A 15,689-nucleotide genomic window follows, 5' to 3' on the forward strand; every position below is an offset into this window, starting at 1 on the left:
TATTTGGTAGCGCCTGGACGGTGTGTGTATACCTCTCACATTCCATGTGCATATCTTAAAGGGGAACATTATGGCAAGTGAACCAACCCTCCCGTCTGTCTCTACCACCACCCCTCAATACATGCCCGCATATCATCATGAAATCAGTCCCCGCCACCCCACAAACATTTGACGTGGCGCTCCAGTGCCCTGTGACCATGGGAGGGGGGAAAAACATGGCTATCGAAACCGTAAACCATTGAACAGTATGAACTTGCAAAATACCAAAAGGTCGGATGCAAAACGTGCTCCCGTCCATACTCTCTAGGAGAGCAACAATGTTCAAGTCTAAGGGGGTGGTTGTGCTACATGCACAGGATCAGAAGGATTATGTCAATGAGTTTGTGTAGTGAAGGCTTATTGCCTTCCCGGGGGGAGCGATTCAGTCAAAGCCGCCCTCGTGTCGGATGATCCCAGCACATACATGGTAAGATGCCATACATTACGTGTTCCAGTCGGGCCACCCTCAGGCAGGGCAGAGTGTCTCCGTAGCTGCGCTCCGTCCAGTGTGGGTTCCCATTGCCAGTGCTGGGAGTCATAACCATCGATGAGACCCTCGGGGGATGCGTCCCAAGGGTGCAGTACGGGAGACGAGGGGGCTTGTCCGCCGCTGCGCTCAGGGTGCATCGCAGTCGTGGTGACGTTGGTACTCTGTAATGATCACTTGTATGCATTTCCGTGGGGAGTTGCATCCGGCGCCTGCTTAGCTGATGTAGTCTGCCGTTTGGGGGGTGACATCAGGTCGAACATCCGATGTCGGGGAGTCAGGCACTCCATAGATTGCTTCGTCGTCGCTCTGAAGGCCTTGTGTGCCGCCGCTCGCCACCTCGCTCCGCGCCGGGGAGCCGCTGAGTTCCATGACGAGGCGGAGGGCGTCTCGCTGCTCTTGTCGTCTGGCATCCGCAGGAGGGGAGGGCCGGGTCGCCACATGTGAGTCCGGTTGAGAATTCCGGCGGGGCCGTCGTCGCCGTCTATGATTGCCGGGATATCGCCGCGGCGCAGGGCCTGTCGCCGTTTTGGGTTCTGTGTCTACCCCGCCGTCTAGCCAGTTTTCAACTTCCATGGGGTCTGTGAAGAAATGGGTCCGTTCACCCGCCACGACCCTCAGCTTCGCAGGAAAAAGAAGGGAGTATTGAAGACCCATCTGTCTCAGTCGCTTCTTCACTGCTAGGAAGTCATGCCTCTGTCTCTGGACCTGTACAGTATAGTCCGGAAAGAACATCACCGTTGCGTTCTCTACGCGGACCTCTTGGAGCTTGCGGGTCTCTCGGAGTATAGCGTCTCTGTCGCGGTAGTTCATTATGCGGATTAGCATGGGCCTTGGGTTGGAGCCTGTCGTCAGAGGTTTGGTGGGGACCCTGTGCGCCCGCTCAATCACGAAGTGTGGGGAGAGAGATCCTTCCGGCAGGAGGCCTCGTAGCCATTGTTCCATGTGGACCTCTGGGGACCTCCCCTCCCATTTCTCCGGAACCCCGACTAGGCGCACGTTGTTCCTTCGGGTCCTGCCTTCCGCATCCTCAGCTCTGTCTTCCAAGAACTCCACCCTGTTCAGCAAGTCCTGGATGTGTTTATGCGACTGATCCGTGCGGGGTTGAAGTGTCTGCATCGCGTCCTCCAAGGTGGTGGTGCGTTCCGCAAGCTTCTTGTGATCCGCTCTCAGGTGCGTGAGATCGATGACTACGCTGTCAATTTTGGTGGCCAGGGAGGTGCGGGTTAGGCTCAATGATTCCTCCAGTCTCTCCATTGCCGCCAGCATAGTGTCTAGTTTGGCCGCCATCTGGTCCGAGTCGGTGTGCTTCCCGGTTTTATCCATCTTGGCCTTCTGGCTAGCGCTGCTGGAGCCAGTTCTCGTTTTGGGCCCGTTAGACATCTGCGTCACTCCCTCGGGTTCGGCCAGGCAGGCCACGTCGTCCTCAGGGTGTTGGGTCGTGCGGTCCGCAGTCCAATCGTTGGGTAGGCATGCGCTGTGTAACGCGCGTGGACCCCGTGGCGACACTACTCTGTGGTCCGCGGCGTCTTGCGCTTGGCAGGTCGGTGTGGTCCGGCCAGTGCGTGAAGGAGAGCAGGCGTGTGGTTCGGGTTAGTCACTAAAGCAGGCCACGGGGGATTTCAGCGGCGCACTCCTGGCGCACGTTGGCACGCAGTCGCTTCTGGGGTGGGTCCGGGGGTGATGCCACGGTCTTACCGGCACTCGTCGCCACGGGGGCTCGCCTCACGGGTCTTGTCGCTAGGTCTTCGTGGTGGCCCCGCTGCACTGTCGGCGTTTACCCTACGAGGGAGTGAGGCAGCCGGGCTGCAGTGCATCCATGCAGCCGGTGGGTCGGGCCGCATCAGCCGCCGCTTGGTCACATGAGGTAGGGTGCAGGAGCTCCACTCCGTGAGGCTGTGTGGCTGGCGGGGTGCCCTGGTGAGCAGTAGGTCGCTGGTGCAGCCACTGTGAAGAGCGGGACGGATTCGCGCCTCTCCTGGCGTTTTGTGGCCTGTGCTTCTGCTGGGCTGTGTTCCGGGCCTGTGTCTTCGGCTGAAGCCGCGGTCTGTCCTGCGCGCTTCCCCAGGCAGGGAGCGAGGAAGGCGGCAGCAGTCCGGCGAGAGCTCCGGTGCGTCTCAGGAGCGCCGATTGCACTCAAAGTCGGCCAGCAGGCTGGTGGCGACGTCCGGTGTTGGCGCCGGTGAATTTCGCCGACCGCAGGCGGCGATTATGCGGATAATTGCCCCGGGAAGGCAGGCCTGGCGCGGAGCTTCACTCCAAGGCGGCCATTCCCGTTGCGTGCGTAGCCACGCCCCCCATGGCTTTGTTCTTTGATGCGGGATTTTCTTCCCTAAGAGTGGTTCCCATGATTTCTTTGGGACGTGTCATACCCTAAGTGGGGTACTTGTAGCTATTGTATAGCTCTTTTTTTCACTGGGAAGGTGTGGACTTCCCCTTGCGGGTTCCTCGCCCTTCCTGGTGTTGCTGCATTCCGCTGGTGCGGCTTCCTGGTCGTGTCTTTGCCATCTACGGCGTTGTGCTGCGGTGATTTTTGCCCTTTTGTCCGCCGTTTGGCTTGGCCCTCTGTCTGGTGTTCTAGAAGGGAATCTTTCCTGTGTTGACGGCTTGGCCCATCTTACTTGTTTCTCTTCTTATCTTCCGGCTGGTCGCACTTCTGCGCGGGTCGGTTCTGTTCCGAAAGGTCTCCTTCTGGGGTCGTTCGGGATTTTTTCTGGCCTTGCCCTTGTTTTTGGGCCCGGCATAGTCTGGGCGTTCAGTTTGGTGGCGCTTGTCAGCGGCCAGCTGCATCTGCCTTCTCTTTGGTTTCCTTCGCGCCTACCCTCATTGACTGAGGCGCCGTTCTGTCTTGGCTATCTACTTCAAGCTGTGGTAGATTCGGCTGCCCTCTTCACTGTATGTGTTTTGCGATTGAGGCCTTTGCCTTGGTTTCTACCTCTTCTCCTTGGAGTCATGGGGTAGTTCTCTTCCCTGGTACTCCTCTGCGCTGCCTGTACCTCTGGGGATGCTGGCGGGGGTCTCTAGTACCTTGACTGGGCTTGGGGTGCATTGCCCTTTTTGTCTTATCCATGCTTCCTCCTGCTTGGTGGGGGCTGGGCTGCCTTTCTTTTCTTCTTAACACGTCCCCTGTGGAGTCGGTGGTTTTGCACGATGGCAATGTCTCTTGTGCTTGGGGGGACTGGGCTATTCTCCCTGTCCCTGTGACTCATCCCCTATTGGGGCCCTCTGTTGTTCAGGCTGGGGAGGTCCTCCCGCTGGCCCTCCTTCCCCTTGGGTATGGCTAGGGTATCTATTCTACGTTAAGGAATCTGCGGCTAGTAGTCTACCAGATGTACGAGTTACTTACCTTCTGTAACGATGTATCTGGTAGAGACGATTCTAGCCGCAGATTCCTTCACAACCCACCCTTCCTTCCCGTTCTGCTAGGACCCTTCCTTGGTCTCTGGGTGGTTGTCTTTTGCACATGCTCTTTCTTACTCCCTCCCTAGGGGGATGCTTGTCTTGTTGTCTGCTCCATTCCTTCCTTTCTGGTCATTGGTTGATGGTTTCATGAGTAATTGTGCGCCCCTGCACCCTGGTCTCCAGTGTGGGGTTTGCTTGTGTCCTTCTTTTCGTTGCTTGCACTTCTGGCTCCTTTGCAGTCTTTAGGGTTGAGGTCCCTTGGCCTGGTCTCGACCCTTAGCTCTTTTGGGACATATCTCTCCTTGCTGGTGTCTGGGGAGGAATTGTTGTTGCTCTTTTGTTCGGGCCTTGGCGCCCTTCTCTGTTCTGGGCGGTGGTGGCAAAATTCTTCATCTGCTGTGCAATTTTTCACATACTTTCTGCCCCCAGGTGGGCTGTTGTAATTGTTTGCGGTCTTGCTTTGCAGTAGCTGTGCTCTGTTCTTTCCTTCCAGGACTTTTGGTGTATGATAACTAGCACTATTCTGAATGGTGCTGTTCCTCTCCATTTGTTTCTCTCCTTCCTGTTTAGCTGATTTTTTCGCACACTGTTCCCGTATTCTCACAGTTTTCATTTGTGATGGCTCCGTGTTGTGGCACGGAAAAGTTCTTCGAAGAAAACGGACCTAGGCTAGCCGGGGTGGTACTTATGTATCCTCGCTGACGTCATCGATGCGGACGACGTCAGGGCGGAGTCACTTGGTGCCGTCCCCTCCCGTGCCCAGGGATGCTGTGGCACAAAGTTTTCCGGATCCAGTCTCACGCCTGGGGATAATTCTACGTTAAGGAATCTGTGGCTAGAATCGTCTCTACCAGATACATCGTGACCGAAGGTAAGTAACTTGTACTTTAGTGTAATTCTGTCAAGTAGTTTTTGCGATATCGGTAAAAAGTCTCAGGCTGGCAATAAAGTGTTAACACTTTGTATATCTCTGCCGCTTAAACTCACAAGTCAATCCTATCAATCACCAGCTAAGTTTTCTGACTCTGTACAGCACTCTGCCTTTTGACCGGTTTGCTTTATAGCTGGCCCACATACATACAATGACATTTTCAAATATGAAAACATTGTCACAATGTGAAAAGCTTTAGGCCAATCCAAAAATGTCTTTTCAATAGAAAGTGTTAAATATAACACAGTGAAATCAGCTCTGTCTAGTGTGTGATCCATGTGTGTGTGTGTGTGTATATACATATATATATATATATATATATATTTCGGAGCAGGTTGGGACTAACAAAATTGGAGGGTAGGCATGCTGAGTGTCTTCTGGAAGCTTTCGGGCAAATTGTGGAAGATATATATATATATATATATATATATATATATATATATGTATGTATATGTGTGTGCATATCTTATAGAGACTACTAGCCGCAGATTCCTTAATGTAGAATTTTCTCCAGGCGCGAGACTGGATCTGGAATTTTTTTTGCCACAGCATTCCTGGCGCTGGGGGACGGCATCACGTGACTCCGCCCAGGCGTTGTCCGCGTACGCGCCTACGTCAGTTTTTTCCTTGTGCTACGCGGATCCGGTTCGTGCTCCGGGCCTGTTTAGGCCTTTCCCTTTCTATTTGCGTACGTTTGTGGAAACAGTGTACGGATGCCTTCGGGCTTTAAGAAGTGCTCGTCTGATGTCGGCGACGGACCCTCACCTCATTTGCATGTGGTGCTTGGGGTAACATCACGACTCCTCCGATTGCGAGGCGTGCCAGCAGTTGAAGCCGAAGTCGCGGCGTGAGCGCCAGATGAAACTTCTTTTGGCTTGCATGTCCAGTTCGGCTTCATCACCTCGCTCGGCTTTCTGCAGAAGGTTTTCGAAGCCGCCGTCGTCATCCTCATCCCTCTCCTAAGCCGCAAGAGCGTTGCTCACCTGTCGGTAAGTGTCAGTTTGTCCCCGTGGGCTGGTTTCAGGCCTGTTGGGGGCGTGGGCCCTCCGTGGGTGATGCGGCCCCGCGTATCGTCCCCCTATCCACCGTTTCCAGGTGAGGGGCATCGAGAGCCCAGATGGAGACATATGCGGCGGCTTTGCAGGCCTTGCTGATTTCTCCTCCTGTGACGTCGGCGGATCCCTTGCATTGTGTGGGGCCCTCCGTGGCGTCTCCGGCGACTCTGTCCCCGGCGCCGACTGGCTCGGTTCCAGGCTTGGAGGATGTGGTGCCGTTGGGGTGCTTCCCTTCGGGGGTCTCTCCTTCGGACCACAGTGCCCCTGCTTCGCCGCAAACTCCTGTGGGAGTCCCTGTGGTGTTGCGGGAGGTCGCCGGGGCTCGGGTCACATCACCAAGCCCGTCTCAGCCCTGTGGACAAGCGGTGATCTTGTCTGAGGCCGAGGTGGCGCCACAGGGGTCGGCGGACCCCCCTTGTCCCATCATGGGTCGAGGCTGCCGGGGGACCCCTTTTCCCTCCCCGGGTCCCTCTCGTCCCTCCACGTAGGAGTCCCTTAACCACCTCCGCTCCGGCCCAGCCCCAGTCTCCTGCGCCGTGTGATGTGGCGGAGGCCTGTCCAGAGTCTCCTTTGGCGCTGGATGACGATGAAGTCCTGCCTCAGGTTGCGGACTCTACGGCACCGGACAGGCGTCAGGTTGTGGACTCTTCGGACGCCCCCTTTTCCCCGGAGGTTGGGCGCCTGCTGGTGTCGTCCTCGCCGGAGACGGGCCACAGCGTCGTGGCCTTTTCCCCAACGTCATCAAAGAACGGCTCCTCGCCGTTGCCGCGGCTGCAGATTTCGCCGGAGGAACCACAGGTCCTCCACTCCTCGGCCTCTCTTCCTCCTTTCTGGACCTGGCCCTTCCCCACTCCGATTGGCTTAGGGGGTGACCGCCTTAGCTTGCAGCCGTCGCCCACAGAGGAGCTGCTTTCCCCACAACTGGGCCCTGCGGAGGCGGGTGCGGCCTTTGCTTGCGCTGTTTCCACGGCTTAGTGAATTTTGCGCATGGGTGATCCGACTGCCCATTTCCCCGCAGATCATCTTCTGGAAGTTATCGACCAGGGCTCTGGTGGGAGGCAGCTGCTGCTTCCCTTTGAGGGTTCGCTCCATTCTTCTCTGATGGGGCGACCCGCCATAGGGTATCCGGTGCCCCAACACCAGGGTATCCGGTGCCCCAACACCAGGGTATCCGGTGCCCCAACACCTTCTGCACCGGCACCTTCCAGCACAGCGTGACCCAGTGTGTCTTTCCCTCCACCCTTCTGCTAGTAGCCCCCTTTTGCGGACTGCCTTTTCCTCCCTGCCACCGCTGTTGTCTCCACTATCGTGGGAGGCCCGCTGGCTGGACTCTTGGGGGCGTAATATGTTCGCGGGCCCCTAATACTTTGTGTTGGCTAGGGCCACCTCTTGCTTGTGGGACTCGGCTGAGTTCCTTGGATCTGCAGCTTCTCAGGAGAGTGGTGGTGTTGATTTGTGGCACCATGCGTTAGATGGCCGGGAGCTAGCAGCGTTTATTCTTCGCTTTGCTCTGGACCTCTCGGAGGTGCTTGGTCGTGCCATTGCTTCTTCGGTTGCCCTTCGCCGCCATACTTGGCTTCGGGACAGTGTATTCCTGGAAAATGTTCGGGAACGGCTGGTAGATCTTCCCTTCGATGGCACTCTTTTGTTCCACGCCCCGTCTGACTCGACCATCCAGAGGTTCTTGGCGGGGCTTCGGCCTCCTCCTCCTCCTTCTTCTCCCCCTCAGTGACCTGTGAGTTGATCTGGTTTTTGGGAGTTGTCCTTTCATTGGGGCGAGTCGACCCATTTGTGTGATTTGTGTTGCTTCATGTGCATTTGAGTCCTCTTTGTTGGGACTGTGGTTTTGTTGGCTGCTGACCGGCCCTTCTTCACTTTTGTTTTTGCTTTGGGTTATATACACCAGGTTGGCCCTGAGATTAGGCCTTATGTCTTTTCTCTTTGGCTGCTTGACAAGCCTTCTGCGGGGATTTTTCCCCGCAGATCTTTCTGTTGCCCTCTGCTGCGGAAGTTTCTTCCTAAGAGGGTTCCCATGTCTTGGCACTTAACATACCCTATGTGGGGTAGTGGTACCTGTTATATAGCTTGTTCTGTGCTTGGAAGTTGTGGTCGCCTACGGGCCTCTGTTCTCCATGGCGTTTAAGTACGTTGCAGGTGCAGTTCCCTTATTGTTGGGTTGGAATGCCTTTTGTAGCGCCCCGGGGTATCCTTCTCCGGGGTCGCTGCGCTGTTAGCCTGCTGTCTGCGGCCTGGCGTCTTGGCTCTGGTTCTGCTTCTTTTTGTGCTGTGTTTGCGGGCCCCTCCCGAAGGTGTGTCCGGGCCCTTCTTCGGCTTCCTGCTCTTTGTCCTGGGGGCTGAGATGGATTTTGTATTCCTCCCTCTTTCAGGCGCAGCCTGCCCCGACTTCCTGGGTGCCCCGGGCTACTGTTTCTGCTTCCGCCTGCTTTATTGCTGTCGGCGTAGTTCTGTCTGGTCTATTGACTTCTGGTTGTGGTAGGCTCAGCTACCCTCTTCGCGGGCTATGTTCGGTGGTGGGGTGGCTCGTCTCCTTGTAGCCTCTAGGTTGAACTTCTTCCTCTTTCTTGCCTTGGCCTTGGATGTAGGTCCTGTTGCCTTGACGAGCGTGGGGTGCTTTGGCCTCCTCTTGCCATGCCCTTGTTTCCTCTGCTGAGTGTGAACGGGCTTCCTCTTCTTTTCCTCTTTCTTCTTCCCGCTTCCACTTGGGGGTCGGTGGTGTTCTGACGGTAGGGGTTCCCCTTGCCTGGGGAGACAGGGCTCCTCGCCCTGTCTGTTGGACTCGTCCCCTGTGGGACCCTCTGTTATGTCCAGGCTGGTGGGGTCCAGACCCAGACCCGTGGTTATCGCTATGGTATCTATTCTACATTAAGGAATCTGCGGCTAGTAGTCTCTACCAGATGTACGAGTTACTTACCTTCGGTAACAATGTATCTGAAAGAGACATGTTAGTGATAGATTCCTTTCCTTACAATATTCCCCAGGTGTCAGTCTGGATCCAGAAAGTTTTCTGCTTAGCAGTACCCCTGTGCGCCAGTCGGTGGCGCTGTGCAGCTCCAGGCCCGTCACTGGCGTCGTAAGGGCTGGGATGACGTCACGGAGGCTACTTAGCCTCCACCGATGCGCGCGGACGTTAGTTCTTTCTTTTTCCGCATCGAAAGCGCAGATCTGGATTGAGCACGTACCTCGGTCATTTTTTGACCATTTTTTTGTCTTTTTGTCTCCTTCTCTTGTCTCCTGGTACACGTAGGGATGCCCGGCTTTGTCTTGTCGGTCGTGCCGCCATAATATGTCGGTGGCGGACCCCCATGATGTCTGCCTCTACTGCCTGGAGACCGACCATGACTCCCGGGATTGTCGGGACTGCTGTGCCTTGGCCCCGAAGGCCTTGCGGGAGCAACTTCTGAAGTTGCTGGAGGTATGGCACTCCTCTCACCGCCGCTCCGGGTCCAGAGACCGCTCGCGGGACCGGAGCCGTCACTCCTCGGGCTCTAAGACTTCACCTTCAGATTCCGGTAAGTGACGCCATAAGAAGAAGTCGAAGAAGCGTGTTCGCTCTCAGACGTCCCCCCGTCACTCCCCAGAGGCAGACGAGGGGGACGGGGCTCTGCTCCTACGGCTCCTCCGGAGGTTGGGAGTTCCGTGGCCTACCTGCTATACCCGGGTCTGTCGGCGACTCCCAAACAGGTGCAAGAGTTTCTTGCTGCAATGGACTGCATGTTTAGTCCTCGGGCTCCTGCCTGTGCGCCTGCGGGCCCCGCGTCCCGTGTCCAGATCCTGTTGGACCTGCGGCACCACCTCTGGTGCCGGCGCCACTGGATCAAGCGCCCTCAGCCCCAGCCCCGGCACCACAAGGTGCAGCACCGCTGGATCCGACCCCGGCGCTGCCCTAGGCTCCAGCCCCAGCTCCCCCACTGGCATCCGCCAAAGGCGCCGCACTGGGTGCCATTTATCCCGCCCCTGCCCCGGTTCTCGGACCATTTTGTTCCGACCTGGGATCCTCATTGGGTTGCGGCTCCAGTTCGGCCCCGGGCCGCTCCTCGCGCAACTGGCCCCCACTCTGGCTCCGGCCCTGCCGCCGCAGCAGGCTCCTTCTATGACGGAGCCGGATGAGGACTGGGACGGCTCCGAGGACCCCCTTGCGCGGCAGTGTGACTCCAAGCAGGATTGTGTTGATGACCTTCAAGATGCGTGTGACCTTGATGTGTCTTCTGACCCTTGGTTTGCCTCACCTCCGCCTACTATGGAGGAGGGGGCTTCCTACACTATGGTGATTCGTCCAGCTGCGGAGACTCTCCATCCTAACTTCCTTACGAAGGTGCTCCAGACGGTGTCTGTGTCGCCGGAATCGCTGCTCCCTTTCAATGAGGCCCTTACCGAAGTCCTCTTGGGCACTTGGTTGCGGCCGGCCTCGGGAGCACCCGGTGGATAAGAACGTCGCTAGGCGTCATCACCCGACGCCTTGTGACCCTGCCTTCTTGACCACTCATCCCACACCTGAGAGCCTGGTCATTCAGGCCTCGACGTCACAGAGTGCCTTTCCCACGGCTCTGCCGGATAAGCACTCTAAGAAGCTGGACCAATATGGCAAGACGTTGTTCTCCTCGGCCAGCTTGGGGGTGCGTTCGGTTCATACTGCCTGCTTATTGGGCCCCATTATTTCCACACAGTGTGGGATACGGTAGCAGAGATCCTGCGTCAGTGTTCTGAAGAAGTCCAGGCCGTCCTGTCCCAAGGGATTCCTTGTTGAGGGCGATTTCCATGACTGTGGCATTGCGGCGCCATGCCTGGTTGCGGTCTACCGGGTTCACGCTTGATGTCCAGAGCTTGCTCATGGCCATGCTCTTTGATGGCTCTCGCCTCTTTGGCGACAAGGCGGACAGTGCCCTGGAGCGCTTTAAAGACTCACCGGCCACGGCTAAGTCTTTGGGTCTTTCCACAAAGAGCTCTGCCATGCCTGGGTTTCATTCCTTTCGTGGCCAGGGTAAAGGCGCCTAGACGCGCTCCTCAGCAAAGCCTGCGCAGAACCTACCTCAGCGTGGCCACGGACGCGGCTTCCGCAGGGGCGGGTCTGGTAACCAGCCGGTGGGTCAGTCTACCTCCACACCTGTTGCTTCCACCTCCAAGCCTTCCTAATCCGAGCTTCGGGGACACCCCATGCCGGAAGGAGGCAGGGTTTGTCACCTCCTCCACCACTGGCGCGAAATCTCATGGGACATGTGGGTGCTGCAGATAATCTGCCAGGGTTACTCGCTCCCCTTTCTGTCCTCCCCTCCAGCCATGCCACCTCGGTACCACCGCATGTCGGGGGATCATTTGTCTCTTCTCCGTCAGGAAGTCATGGCCCTCCTGGCCAAGGGGGCCATCGAGTATGTTCCCGATCCGGAAGTAGGGAGTGGTTGGTAATCCCACTACTTTCTGGTCCCCAAGAAGGACAAGTGGGGCCTGCATCCCATCTTGGACCTCCGGGAAGTCAATCACTTCCTCCGGAAGAAATAGTTCAAGATGCTGACTCTGGCTCAGGTCCTGACTTCCCTGGACCCTGGAGACTGGATGGTAGTGTTGGACTTGCAGGACGCCTACGCTCTTTCAGCCTCTATCCCAGGTTTGTCAGGATGACCCTCCGGCTTCTGTGTCTGATGGCCTCCTGCATCCTGCTGGTGACGCATGCCAGATGGTATATGCGGGCTCTGCAGTGGGACCTGAATTTCCAGTGGGCACAGCTTCAGTACGAGCACTTCGGAGAAGGAGACGAAGTGCTCGAAACTCGATTTCACGAATGCTACAAGCTAAGTGAAGGCGGAGACTCACGGTTGGAGTACTTCTGCATTCCCTTTTATCCCCAGGCGACCGGTATGAGCAACCAGGCTGTCTCTGGTTAACACAGAACAAGTGTCCAAGAGTGGAGTGGCAGCATATAGTGCAGCCCTGATGAATCTGCCAAAATTGTTGTGGCAGTGAAACATGTCGGCATTGGCATTAGGTAATGGTATGCATGAATAGCTACCAGCCTGTTTATCCTAATAGCAGACATTCATTTCTCTACTAATAAAGTTATTGAAGGGAATTGGATGCTGTGTTTTATGCACTAATTTATGTTGTGTGTTTGTCACTAGCAGATGCTTTCTGCTTCCACTTTTTGTTACACGTTTTGGTTGTTTGTTTTGGACACTTTCTTTCTTCTTTCTTTGAGAATCGAGTGACCACCAATGATGAGACAGGGACCTGTCTGGAGATTACATACCAGTTCCCCGTTGGTGGTGTTTCCGTGAGGTGTCATTCGTTTCTCGCACATTTTTTCTAAGTAGAACTCGGTACAACATTGACGGTGTGGATGCCTGGTACTGATTAAGAGGTATCAGACAGCATTTATTTGGTGTTCTGTGTATCTGTCAAGGAAGATTAACCTTTTTAGCTTGAATTTAGAAACTTATGGGCGAGGTGCAGTGAATTGTCCCCTCAAAAGCTGTAGGGGATTATAATAGTTATCAGTACGCACAGACTGTTCTATTATTCTAGTAACTGACACAAGTTTACGTCCTGTGGACAGGGTCTTTTGTTGTTGGTCGTGGACCCTATGTCAGGAGGCTCTGCGCCTCTGGACATGGCTGGAACATAAAGGCATTACCTTGGTGGTTCAACACCTGGCAGGTTCTCTGAACGCCAAGGTGGACAAACCCAGCCACCGGTGCTTGATGGATCACGAATGGCGTCTGAACTCGAACGTGGTGCAAGGTCTCTTTCAGCATGGGGAGATCCTTGGTTAGATCTATTCGCCCCTTAAGAGAACGCGCAATGTCATAACTTCTGCACGTTGGAATTTCCAAGGCGGCACTCGCCAGGCGACGCTTTTCGTCGCGAGTGGAGTTGCGGTCTATTGTACACCTTTCCGCCTATACCACTTCTGCTCAGAGTGCTGAGAAGATTTGGCGCGTCCGGGCCCAAGTCATTCTTGTGGCTCCGGACTGGGCACGAAGATACTGGTATCCCGAGCTACTCAGCATGTTGATTGATCCCCCGATCCGACTGCCTCTTCGGGAGTTTCTTCTGTCTCAGCAGCAGGGGACGGCCCTCCATCCGAACCTTTCCAGCCTCCACCTCCATGAGTGGAGATTGAGCGGTGACAGTTGACAGCTTTCGATGTCCCTCCCGAAGTCTGTGATGTCATTCTGGCAGCCAGGCGTTCCTCCACAAAAACGGTATACGCCTGCAGGTGGAACAAGTTTGTGGCATGGTGCACAGCAAAGTCTGTGGATCCCCTTTCTGTCCCTCTTTCTGAAGTTCTTCTGTTCCTTCTTTCCTTGGCCCAGCAGGGCTCTACTCTGGGCACTATCAAGGGTTATCTTTCTGCCATCTCCGACTTTCTGTGGCTTACTGATCAACCTTCTCTTTTTAAGTCCCCTGTTGTTAACCGCTTTCTCAAGGGCATTACCCACATGTTTCCTCCCGTGCCCTTCATAATGCCTCAATGGGACTTGATTCTTGTCTTGACTTTTCTGATGTGCGCTCCCTTTGAGACTCTTCATAACTGTCCTTTACGTCTTCTTACTCTTAAGACAGCTTTCCTGATTGCGATCACCTCTGCCAGAAGAGTGAGTGAGCTCCAGGCCCTTTCTTCCACACCTCCTTTCCTTTCAGTTCATCCAGACATGGTGGTTTTGAGGACCCGTCCTTCTTTCTTTCCAAAGGTTGTCACGCCCTTCCACATCGGGCAGGCCATCACTTTGCCCACCTTCTTTCTGCCTCCTTCCAGGGAAGAGGAGAGGCTCCACCGTCTGGACCCAAAACGTTCGCTTGCTTTCTATCTACAGCGGACACAACAGTTCCGGGTTGATGATCAGCTCTTTGTTGGCTACGTGGGCGCCAAAAAGATCGGGCTGTGCACAAACGGACCATTTCCCGGTGGGTCGTTCTGTGCATCAAAGCACGTTACTTCTTGGCCAAGAAGGAGCCTCCTGTGGGGTTGCGTGCCCATTCGACCAGGGCGACTGCACCCACTACTGCCTTGGGACGCGGCGTTCCCTTGCAGGACATTTGTCAGGCAGCTATGTGGGCCTCGCTGCAACCGTTTACCAAACACTACTGCCTTTACAGTCCGGTTCGGAGAGACCGCTTCTTTGGCCGTTCGGTGCTCCGTGACTTTCTGGTGTAATCCTGTTCGCAGACCCATCACTAGGGTTGGTATTGCTGGGGTATCTATTCTAAGGTAAGGAATGTATCAATAGCGTGTCTCTTTCAGATGCACAAGTTACTACTTGTGTAACGATACATCTGTCTGAGACATTAGTTAGTGATAGATTCCTTACCACCACACCCATCCTCACCGTTCTGCGAACTGGTTACTAGGGTTTAGGTCATCTCCTTTTAGGGCCCTAGTTTTATGCACCAACTGTCAGTTTCATGGCTCTGCGTTTCGGCACAGAAAGTCGTGTACAGAACTGACGTCAGCTCGCATGGGTGGTGCCTAAGTAGTCTCTGTGACGTGATTGCGGCGCTCCCCATGCCAGTGGTGGACGCGGAGCCGCACGACGCCACCTACCGCCACGCAGAGGTACTGCTAAGCAAAACTTTCCGGATCCAGTCTTGACGCCTGGGGATTATTCTAAGGTAAGACATCTATCACTAACTAATGTCTCTTACAGATATATCGTTACACAAGTATTAACTTCTGCTTTCAACTGTTTGACAAAGAGATTTGTAAAAAAAAAAAAAAAAAATCAAGGAAGGATGATAATGTCAGCACTGGAGATCAGGGTCAGAATTTTGTAGAGCACAAACACCAGCACCAGAGGCATGTCCTCGTAGCACCAGGCACTAAATCAATAGCTTTTACCTGAAGGACAGCAGGTCACCAAGGTTGATCTAGCAGAGTCACCTTGTGTTGTAGAGGCAAGGGCAAAGGTTCCTCTGCTACCAAGCAGCAACCAGCTTTTCAGCCCTCTAACACTGGTCAGAGAAGGCCTGGGAGTTATACCTTCTGAACTGGGAGGTCATAAGCTCATATTGGCGGCTGTTATCCATCATCGTGCACTGCTGTTGTGTAGAGTGCCACACAGTACCTAAAATATTCCACTGTGCCATCACAAGATAAACAGGGAACATGGAAACCTTTTAAAAGAAGTGCAGGCACTTCTGAAAATAATTTAAGTGGTTATTTAAGGAGTGCCTGTCACTCAGCCATTACAAGGGGAATACTCACTATTTTTCCTTATTCAAAAAAACACAAAACACAAATGGGCTCATTGAGAGGCTGCTTCAGATTGAAGCATTTCAAAATGGTCACCTTACAAGATGCCAGTGGACTTCTAACAGTAGATTATATGGCAACATTAAACCTTAAAGATTCAGATTTTCACATCTTAATAATAAATCAGGTGCATTGCTAGTACTATAGGTAAGTGGAACACATTACATATTCAAAGTCGTACTGTTCAACTTGATTCTTTTTTTAAACATATACTTTGTCTAGCTGTAGTGGCAGCACACCTAATGTACAATCAAACTCCTATATTATCATACTTGGATCACTGACTGATAAAGGGATCATGTCATGCTCACTGCCTCACACACTTGGCAGATTATTGTTTTTCTCCACTAACTGGGTTTCAGGATCAGTGCTAATAAATCACATGTGTGCCTGCTACAGACATTTCTTAAGAGACGTTCAGTTAATGTGGAGGGAAAGTCTACACCAGCGATGTGTGTGTGATGAACTTTCCGTGGGTCATCGCCTTTTCCAGATGTCACGTCCTCCGACAGT

At 54.4% G+C, this 15,689-nt stretch overlaps 1 protein-coding gene across 11 annotated transcripts in view; it reads left to right on the forward strand.

The window, feature by feature from the left end:
* UBR4 (ubiquitin protein ligase E3 component n-recognin 4) overlaps nucleotides 1–15,689 on the forward strand; it is a 2,329,353-nt gene that overhangs the window by 1,156,183 nt on the left and 1,157,481 nt on the right. The gene's annotated exons all lie outside the window — the stretch shown is intronic.

The sequence above is a fragment of the Lissotriton helveticus genome, chromosome 5_1, assembly GCF_964261635.1.
Source record: "Lissotriton helveticus chromosome 5_1, aLisHel1.1, whole genome shotgun sequence".
NCBI classification, from domain to species: domain Eukaryota; kingdom Metazoa; phylum Chordata; class Amphibia; order Caudata; family Salamandridae; genus Lissotriton; species Lissotriton helveticus.